The 9,520-nt window shown below is 39.2% G+C and overlaps 1 protein-coding gene across 1 annotated transcript in view; it reads right to left on the minus strand.

The window, feature by feature from the left end:
- Positions 1-6,385: 6,385 nt before the first annotated feature.
- ARL5B (ADP ribosylation factor like GTPase 5B) overlaps positions 6,386-9,520 on the minus strand; it is a 33,541-nt gene continuing 30,406 nt past the window's right edge. The window contains exon 7 of the transcript XR_004348645.1: positions 6,386-6,396. The gene's annotated coding sequence lies outside the window, so the exon portion shown is untranslated. The remainder of the gene's footprint in view (positions 6,397-9,520) is intronic.

The following is a 9,520-nucleotide window of genomic DNA, read 5'->3' on the forward strand; positions in this document are numbered from 1 at the left end:
TACTGTGTTCACAGCACCTAGAATAACTGTTGGCACATAGGTTGAGAAAGTGGACACAGAAGAGCCATTCAATGAAGTAATTTTAGAGGAGCTCAAATCGAAAAGGAAACTCCAGAAGGGCAAGGGTGTTTTTTCCCAGTGCTGTGGATCCCTCACCTAACAAAGCGCCATGCCGCATAATAGTTTTGAAACAAGTATCTGTGGCTGAGATGAATGACCAAATTCCTCAACTGAAAAGAATCAGTGCTACTGGTCCTTAAAATGTGTAATATTTTCCCCAGCTAATACCTTCTACCTGCCTGCTAACCAGGGAAGAACAAAAAAACAAAACCGAGCAATTGGTGAGAAGCCTGACAAAGCCTTCAGAAAAGCATAAGGAGATTAGAAATTTGGAATTGTTCACCTCTAGCCTAAACTATAAGCAGAGTGGACTCAAAAAGACCTCTTAGTGGAGCTAGTCTAATCATGCAGTCACATTGTTGAATTCCTTTGAAGAAATGAACTTGAAATCCCTCTGATAATGCAGCCAGAACCCAGACGAGAAGGCAAATTTGTGTTCCTGTCCCTCCTCCCTACTCTTTCACATGACAGAAAATGCTCATCAATCATAGTGTCCTTTCCTTCTGAAGCCAGACTTGGCCCCAGAATCCTCAGCAACGCTCTCTTAAACGCCATAGCTGTCATTACTCTAGATGACATTTATGTGTCGTTTTTGCTTATTTTAGCCAGTCTTGGGCAAAATTATCAGAGACTGAGAAAGCACTGTTTTACTACCTAAAACAAAAAATACAGAACGCAGACCTCAATATACGTAAAACTAAAATCCAGAAATTAGCCTTTATTACTTTACCTCCCTATTAGTGGAGAAAGAATGATCTTCATTTGGGAAACGTGAGATCCAAGCTTTCTGTGGCAGAAAGATGATCCTCTGTAAAAGAAAGATTAAACTCGAACTCTCAAGTACATCACCTTGGATATTTCAGATCAAAGCTGTGAATGTGACGTGTATTTAAGTCTGCTCATATGTATAAGTATTTATTGTGTCTGCTGTGGAAAATATATTCCCTGGTAGGAATAGGTTATTAAGAGATGGGAAAGCTAATAGTCCCTGATGGCAACTGTACTCAGAGATGACATTTCATAATATCATAAACTCTTATAAATGATGATTGCTTAAGGAGCCTTATGTAAATTCCATCTTTTGGATGTGACATCCAAAATTCCTAATAACTAAGCCAGGTCTATTCTAAAGTTTAGTGAAATTTCTTTGGGGGAAAAAATGTGTCAGTGAGCAAATTTGCAACATAAAGGGAAATGTAACAACTTTTTTTTTTACATCTTTATTGGAGTTTAGTTGCTTTACAATGGTGTGCTAGTTTCTGCTTTATAACAAAGTGAATCAGTTATACATATACATATGTTCCCATATCTCTTCCCTCTTGCATCTCCCTCCCTCCCACCCTCCCTATCCCACCCCTCTAGGTGGTCATAAACCACCGAGCTGATCTCGCTGTGCTATGCGGCTGCTTCCCACTAGCTATCTATTTTATGTTTGGTAGTGTATATATGTCCATGCCACTCTCTCGCTTTGTCACAGCTTACCCTTTCCCCTCCCCATATCCTCAAGTCTATTCTCTAGTAGGTCTGTGTCTTTATTCCTGTCTTACCCCTAGGTTCTTCATGACATTTTTTTTTCCCTTAAATTTTTTCCCTTAAATATATATGTGTTAGCATACGGTATTTGTCTTTCTCTTTCTGACTTACTTCACTCTGTATGACAGACTCTAGGTCCATCCACCTCATTACAAGTAGCTCAATTTCATTCCTTTTTATGGCTGAGTAATATTCCATTGTATATATGTGCCACATATTCTTAACCATTCATCTGATGATGGACACTTAAGTTGCTTCCATGTCCTGGTTATTGTAAATAGAGCTGCAATGAACACTGTGGTTCATGACTCTTTTTGAATTATGGTTTTCTCAGGGTATATGCCCAGTAGTGGGATTGCTGGGTCCTATGGTAGTGCTATTTGTTTTTTAAGGAACCTCCATCCTGTTCTCCATAGTGGCTGTACCAATTCACATTCCCACCAGCAGTGCAAGAGGGTTCCCTTTTCTCCACACCCTCTCCAGCATTTATTGTTTCTAGATTTTTTGATGATGGCCATTCTGACTGGTATGAGATGATAGCTCATTGTAGTTTTGATTTGCATTTCTCTAATGATTAATGATGTTGAGCATTCTTTCATGTGTTTGTTGGCAGTCTGTATATCTTCTCTGGAGAAATGTCTATTTAGGTCTTCTGCCCATTTTTGGATTAGGTTGTTTGTTTTTCTGTTATTGAGCTGCATGAGCTGCTTGTAAATTTTGGAGATTAATCCTTTGTCAGTTGCTTCGTTTGCAAATATTCTCTCTCATTCTGAGAGTTGTCTTTTGGTCTTGTTTATGGTTTCCTTTGCTGTGCAAAAGCTTTGAAGTTTCATTAGGTCCCATTTGTTTATTTTTGTTTTTATTTCCATTTCTCTAGGAGGTGGGTCAAAAAGGATCTTGCTGTGATTTATGTCATAGAGTGTTCTGCCTATGTTTTCCTCTAAGAATTTGATAGTTTCTGGCCTTACATTTGTAACAACATTTTTAACCTAGAGAGTAAGAGAATAATTTTCAAGGACTCCAGTGATGTTCATTAAGTCGAAACAATAAATGTTGATTAACAACAGGTCTTATCTATCCTTTAAAGCTGGTAGAGCAGGATCTACATTTTGGCAAGATAATTAGCAATTTATTCAAGATAACATGCAACTTGAGAACATCAAATATTTTGGACTTTTAAAAAATGTATTGTTCAGGGCTTCCCTGGTGGCGCAGTAGTTAAGAATCCGCCTGCCAATGCAGGGGACATAGGTTCAAGCCCTGGTCCTGGAAGATCCCACATGCCTTGGAGCAACTAAGTCCATGAGCCACAACTACTGAAGCCTGTGCTCCTAGAGGCTGTGCTCTGCAACAAGAGAAGCCACCGCAATGAAAAGCCCGCGCACCGCAAGGAACAGTAGCCCCCACTAGCTACAACTAGAGAAAGCCCTTGTGCAGCAATGAAGACCCAATGCAGCCAAAAATTAATTAAATAAATAATTTTTTTTTTAAGTAATAAAAATAAAAATGTATTGTTCAGGTTTTCCGTTAATGTACCTTGCCTGTCATTCCTGTGACTTTGGATAGGTGAGATGTTATCTGTAAGAAAAGAAATTTTTAAACTCATATTGAGTCTTTCAGTTACCAAATAACTAAGAACTTTCTGCAATAGGAAACTTCAATTAAATAGCCAAGAGGATTCAACAGTGCAAAGTGAAATCCTTTTCTGCCATCTAGAGGACACACACTAATGGCACAGAAAATATGTCTTTAACGGCCCCTAAAGCTTAAAATAAAAAAAGATATTCTGTTTTTAAAAAGGGTGGAGGGGAGTATTTTGCTCTACGACATTATATCAGATTTCACCATAGAGAAGAAAATAACATTTTTAAAAGCAATTAAAAAAAACCCTGTGGATTAGATATGCACCAAATTGAGGTTTTACACTTTACCAAATTTGCTTGGCCCCATCTGGCCTCCAAGGCGTTGGCCACTTGCAAATGCAGCACCCAGGCCACAGCTACATCCCCTAAGAACACATTCCTGGCCACCATAAGGCAAAGAGCACAGCCTTCGTTGTGCCTGCCAGGGTGTTACCAGAGTTATCTGGGGCATCCAGGTTTGACCTCATCAGACTCAGTCAGGAATCTCAAATATTTCTGATAATATTCTAACTTGACTCTCTCCAAACGATTCATCCCAGAATTCTGCAGCAATTTCTCGTATTGCTAAGTGCAAAAAAACAAGGTGTGCCTGTACTCAGAGAACTTTATAACTGAAACAACAGTAAACATGATCTACTTTAATTTCTTCATTTTTCAGTAGAAGAAACTGAGATCAAGAGACTCTATAACTCTAAGATCACACAGTAGTTATTAGTGGAGTTTTCATGATAACACACATTGCCTACTCTTAAATCCAATGTTTTTCATTTCGTGTATCCGTTCATCCAAAAAATACTTAGCGCTTACCTACTAAGCTAAGCATTGTGATAGACACTGAGCAGGAAATGCCGCGTGGAAAAAAAAACACAGCCCCTGCTCTCTAGAATCTAACAGTCTGCTGGGGATGAAACATTAATCAGAGCCATATGAAATTATGAAAGTACAGGGGACAAAGAAAGAATTTAGTGGGAACAGAACTTGGTCTGGTCCAGAAGAGCAGGTATGATTTCTGTATAGAAGTTTCTTTTTTTTTTTTTTTTTTTTTTTTGTGGTATGTGGGCCTCTCACTGTTGTGGCCTCTCCCATTGCGGAGCACAGGCTCTGGACGTGCAGGCTCAGAGGCCATGGCTCACAGGTCCAGACGTTCCGTGGTATGTGGGATCTTCCTGGACCGGGGCACGAACCCGTGTCCCCTGCTTCGTCAGGAGGACTTTCAACCACTGTGCCACCAGGGAAGCCCTAGAAGTTACTTTCAAATAGAGATCCAAAAGGTAAATAGTTGTTATCTAAGCAAAGCAGGAAGAAAAGTGCATTCCTGGCAGAGTAAACATCACTTGCAAAGGCCTTGAGGTAGGAGGGAAGCTTGATGCTCTGGTGGAGCTAAAATATCAGTGAGAAACAGGTGTGAGATGAGTCTCCCTAGGCTGCATGGGGTCTAATCATCTGGCGAGGAGGAGGCCAATCACAGACAACGAGCAAGCTTTGGAGAGTTTCAAGAAGAGGATTTAGATAATCGGATTTGTGCTTTTGAAAGATTGCACTGGATCCAGTGAGTGCAGAGAGAAAGAGAACAAGAATAGACTGTGCACACGCCCAATTAGGGGACAAATATGACAATAGCTTGCACTACGGCAGTGCCTGGCGCTGGAGAGGCACCATGGGATTGTGCTCTACATTAGCAGTGTCTCCTGGACCGGGCAGCACACTCCCTGCACTGTGGCACTGTAGCAAAAGGACAGACTTCTTTTCTTGAATCTGGAGCATGAAACCTTTTTATTCTCACCTTCATGGGCATATACGCAGATTGTTCCTCCCCTTTCAAAAGGAGGGGTGTCTGGTTTCTCCCAAAAAGATGTGCGTCGAAAGTTGTCTCTTAGCAGAAGATATCACCAAGGGGCTCTCATTAGAAATGCAGGGGTCTACGTGCAGATGGAATCCAGTGGGGGTCTTTGGAAGTCATAACTCACTGGCATCCACTGCTACTGAGGATTTCCCCATTAAGTAACATTTATCAGTGTCAATTGTTTTGATTCTTTGTTTTTCTCTGTTAGCTCAGATCTGAGTTATCTCCATGTCACAAGCTCCAGGAAATAAAAGGGGCGAATAGGAGATCAAAGTCTGTTAGATTTCTCCTTATCCCTGTATCTTATACCCATCACTGGGGAGCTCTGTGGGTTCTTTGCGGGGAGGATCAGTCACAGCCCTAAGCCCACCCTGGGAAAACTTTGGAGGTAGAAGATGGTCTTAAACACATTGAATGAGAGTGGTAGCCATGACCATATGAAGGTGTTTGTTTCCAGGGAGGAATTCTGCATGGACCAAGAGGACAATGACAGGATGTGGGTACATATGTTCATTCTATTAAGTTGTGCGCATTGTTTTATGAACTTTATTAAAGTTAAGAATTCACAAAAAAGGAAATTATAACATTGAGGAAGGAACAAAAAAGACCTGGTTTACATCTGCTTTTTGTTTTGTTATGAAGCAGAAGAATCCAGAGTCCCTATTTAGCTCAGTCAGGGATACAACTGATTTATCCCCAGAACATGAAATCCTTCTCCAAGCGTCTTCTGACCACAGGGTCTCTTTTTTGAATCCAAACTCTCTTGGCTAGACAAGGGGTTTCCATCATGCCTATGCATCTCCTGAACCTTCTTTCTGGACAAAGCATATCTGCAGGGAATTCTTTCATTTCCCCTTTATTCTGTTGATAGGAGAAAATGAATCCAGAGCTAAAGTTTCTAGAACCTTCTCCATTGATAGTTAACAGCTTTAAAATGGCATATAACTCTTTTGAATCCTGGCTCTGCCACTTACTAAACTTGTGACTTTGGGCAGGCCACTTTCCCTCTCTGAGTCAGTTTCCTTATTACAGACTAGGAATAAATACATTTACCTTCATAAAGTTATTGTGGAAAAATGAGTTAATGTAATAGAGTGGTTAGCATAAGGCCTGGTGTGTGGAATGCTCAAAATAGTAGATGTCATTGTTAACTTATGACAGTTATCAGATCCTCTCAACACATTCTTAAATACTGTGGCTTGCATCTCATCTCTCCACCAGTTCCACAGTAACTGGCTATATTTGACTTCCCATCTCCTGTTGGCTCAGCAACTGGATCCAGTGCCAGAAATAATCTCATTTTCTAGTTAGGCAGAATTCAATAGGCTCTAATTTAAATGGAATGTGAAAATAATTCAGCATAGAATCAAGCAATAGATAGATTAGATGATTCCTATCGAGTTAAGATGTACCCTGACTTTGAGTTATACCTCACCTACCAAAATAAAGTGATTAATTTGAAAGAAATGACGAAATAACCAGCCCCATTCGGAGGGCATTGATTCTCTGTCATAGAACTCATGTTGCCTTTGCTACTGTTGCAGAAGAATCCTCCTAGATGACTACAGCACCAAGTCTCCAAATCCCCACAAAAATCTCAGGTCAGAGATCTCAGCCCACTGAAATGATAAATCAGCTTTGCTTAGGATTATATAATTGTTTTCTCAGTGAGAAGGGTCTTTTAAACCAAGACTGAATATATGAAGGATTAAGTAAATCAAACCCATAGTGTAATGCTTTCGTGTTAGGTTTAAGAATATTCCATGCCTATTTAGTATGTAAAACAGATGTAATATTTAAGATTTGTTATATTAGAGACTCTAACATACTAATTTATGATTCTAACTTAAAATACATAAATGGATGATTGATGTTAGATTTGTTGATTTTAAGGTAAAAGTTATTAGAAAATTTGCTGAGTGCATATTTAAGAAAAGGAGGATCTATTACATTAAATACATGTTAGATTTACTAGAATTATCTAAATATGTGAGAAGGTTTAGTAAGATTTGAAGTATTTACAATATTCAAATAATTTAAGAGTACATTTTAAAATTATTTAAGACAACTCAACTATGTTTAATAATGGGATAAATAATAATCGTGAAAATAACTGTTAATAGGTAAATAATTTAGTCCATTTTAACAGTCATTTAGAAGATGAACTTAAGATTTATAAGTGGAACTTATAAAAGTGGACAAAAGGTACAAACTTTCGGTTATAAGATAAATGGGTACTGGTATTTCTTCTTTTTTTTTTTTTTTGTATCTGTATGAGATAATGTTAACTAAACTTTCTGTGGTAATTACCACAATACATGTAAGTCATTATGCTGTACACCTTAAACATACAGTGCTGTGTGTGAATTATATCTCAATAAAACTGAAAGAAAAAAATAGTTGAACTTAAAGATGTAAGGAGCAATTAGGTTTTAAAATTTATAAACCTCAATGTAATACCTACACAGCTTTTTCTGTGAGTAAGAGCTATGGAAACCACAAATTGACTGCTTCACCCCAGTAAAACCTCTGCTAGACCTTCTAGTTCACGGATCTCAAATCGTTTGGGAAAGCAGATGTGGTCCTCTTTTAGTGTCCTCCTGCTGATGTAACTGATCACCACAGATTTAGTGATTAAAAACAGCAAAAATTTGTTCCAGAACTGTATTCTAAAATCAAGGTGCCAGCAGGGCTGCATTCCTTCTGCAGACTTCAGGGGACAAGCTTTCCTTGCCTTTCTCAGAGGCCTCCAGCATTCCTGGGCTCCCGGCCCCTTCCTCACCTCACTCCAAAATCTTGCTTCTTTCTTCACTTCTCCTACTCTTTTTTTTTTTTTGCGGTATCCAGGCCTCTCACTGTTGTGGCCTCTCCCGTTGCGGAGCACAGGCTCCGGACGCGCAGGCTCAGCGGCCATGGCTCACGGGCCCAGCCGCTCCGCGGCATGTGGGATCTTCCCGGACCAGGGCACGAACCCGTGTCCCCTGCATCGGCAGGCGGACTCTCAACCACTGCGCCACCAGGGAAGCCCTACCTCTCCTACTCTTGATCCTGATCCTCCCGGGCCCTTTTTTAAGGGCCCTGGCAATTACATTTAGGTTTACCTAAACCATCCAGGATAACCTCCCCATCTCAAGATCCTTTTACCATGTAAGGTAGCATAGTCACAGGTTCTGGGGAGTGAATCAGTACTTCATGTGAGCTAAAGGAATGTCCAGAATCAAAACAATCTATCGTGCTGGTACTTGGCCACTTTCTGACTCAATTGTAATTTGGGAGAGTGTAGGTTAGTAACCAAACCACTGACCAGAGTTCTCTAGTTTGATTTCCCAGCAGCTATTGGTTGCAGGAGATTCTCTGCATAATCAGCCTAGTTTGAACCATCCTGCACTTTGAAATGGTAAGTCAGAGAACCTGTTCTGCCCTAGTTAGTATTTACATTGGATTTCAGGAGCCAAAAAAGATCTGTCTCTGGTTGGTTGATTCCCTTCTTTGCAACCCACTTTGTATTCCATATTTTGATGGACCAGAGTTTTAATAAAATGAAAAAAAATTTTTTTTAATTAATCCAAAACTTAGAAATAAGGCAAAAAGATTACCATACTCTTTCAAAGTCATACTAGGGCACTGTCCACCAAGTCCACTGAAAGATCATCTGATTTTTCTAGAGGAAGATGTAACTGACTTCTGCTTACTATCACTTAGGCCCCAGACTCCATCAAGTTCGATGGTAATGTGTAGAAAATTAGTTTGCAAGTTTTTCAGATTTATACTCCTTTGAATCAGCTTTGGAGCCTTCTGGTTCCTTAATCCTGACTTAAATAAATCTTTAAGTGATCACGATATAATTACATAAGTTGTTTTTAACTTTTTAAAATTATACTTTGACATCAGGCTTCCCTGCTAAGGAAAAACAAAAAATTTTGCTCCTATGAAGTATGTTCGAAGCCAGCTTGGGTTAACTATTAGAAAACCGCATGGCTATTAAGAGAACTATATAAAAATTACATGTGGAGGCTATATAGGTATCTGTTAGGTAAATTTAACCATGTGATTAGCTATAATCCACATACTGATGCTTTTATATTTGGTCATCTGTAAATTAAGAAGTAGTGTTAAAAATAGGCAGAATGTTAAAAAAAGATATTAAGAGAATGAAAAGGCAAGCCACAGACTGGGAGAAGATTGCAAATAATATATCTGATAACGGCTTCTGTGCAGAATAAACAACTCTTGAAACTCAATCATAAGAAAATCCAATTAAAAAATGAGCAAAATATTTGAACACTTTGCCAAGATCTAAAGATGGCAAAAAAGCACTTGAAAAGATGTTCATCATCATTAGTCATTACAGAAATGCAAATTAAACCCACAACGAGACACC

This window comes from Phocoena sinus, chromosome 2 (genome assembly GCF_008692025.1).
Source record: "Phocoena sinus isolate mPhoSin1 chromosome 2, mPhoSin1.pri, whole genome shotgun sequence".
Taxonomy (NCBI): Eukaryota; Metazoa; Chordata; class Mammalia; order Artiodactyla; family Phocoenidae; genus Phocoena; species Phocoena sinus.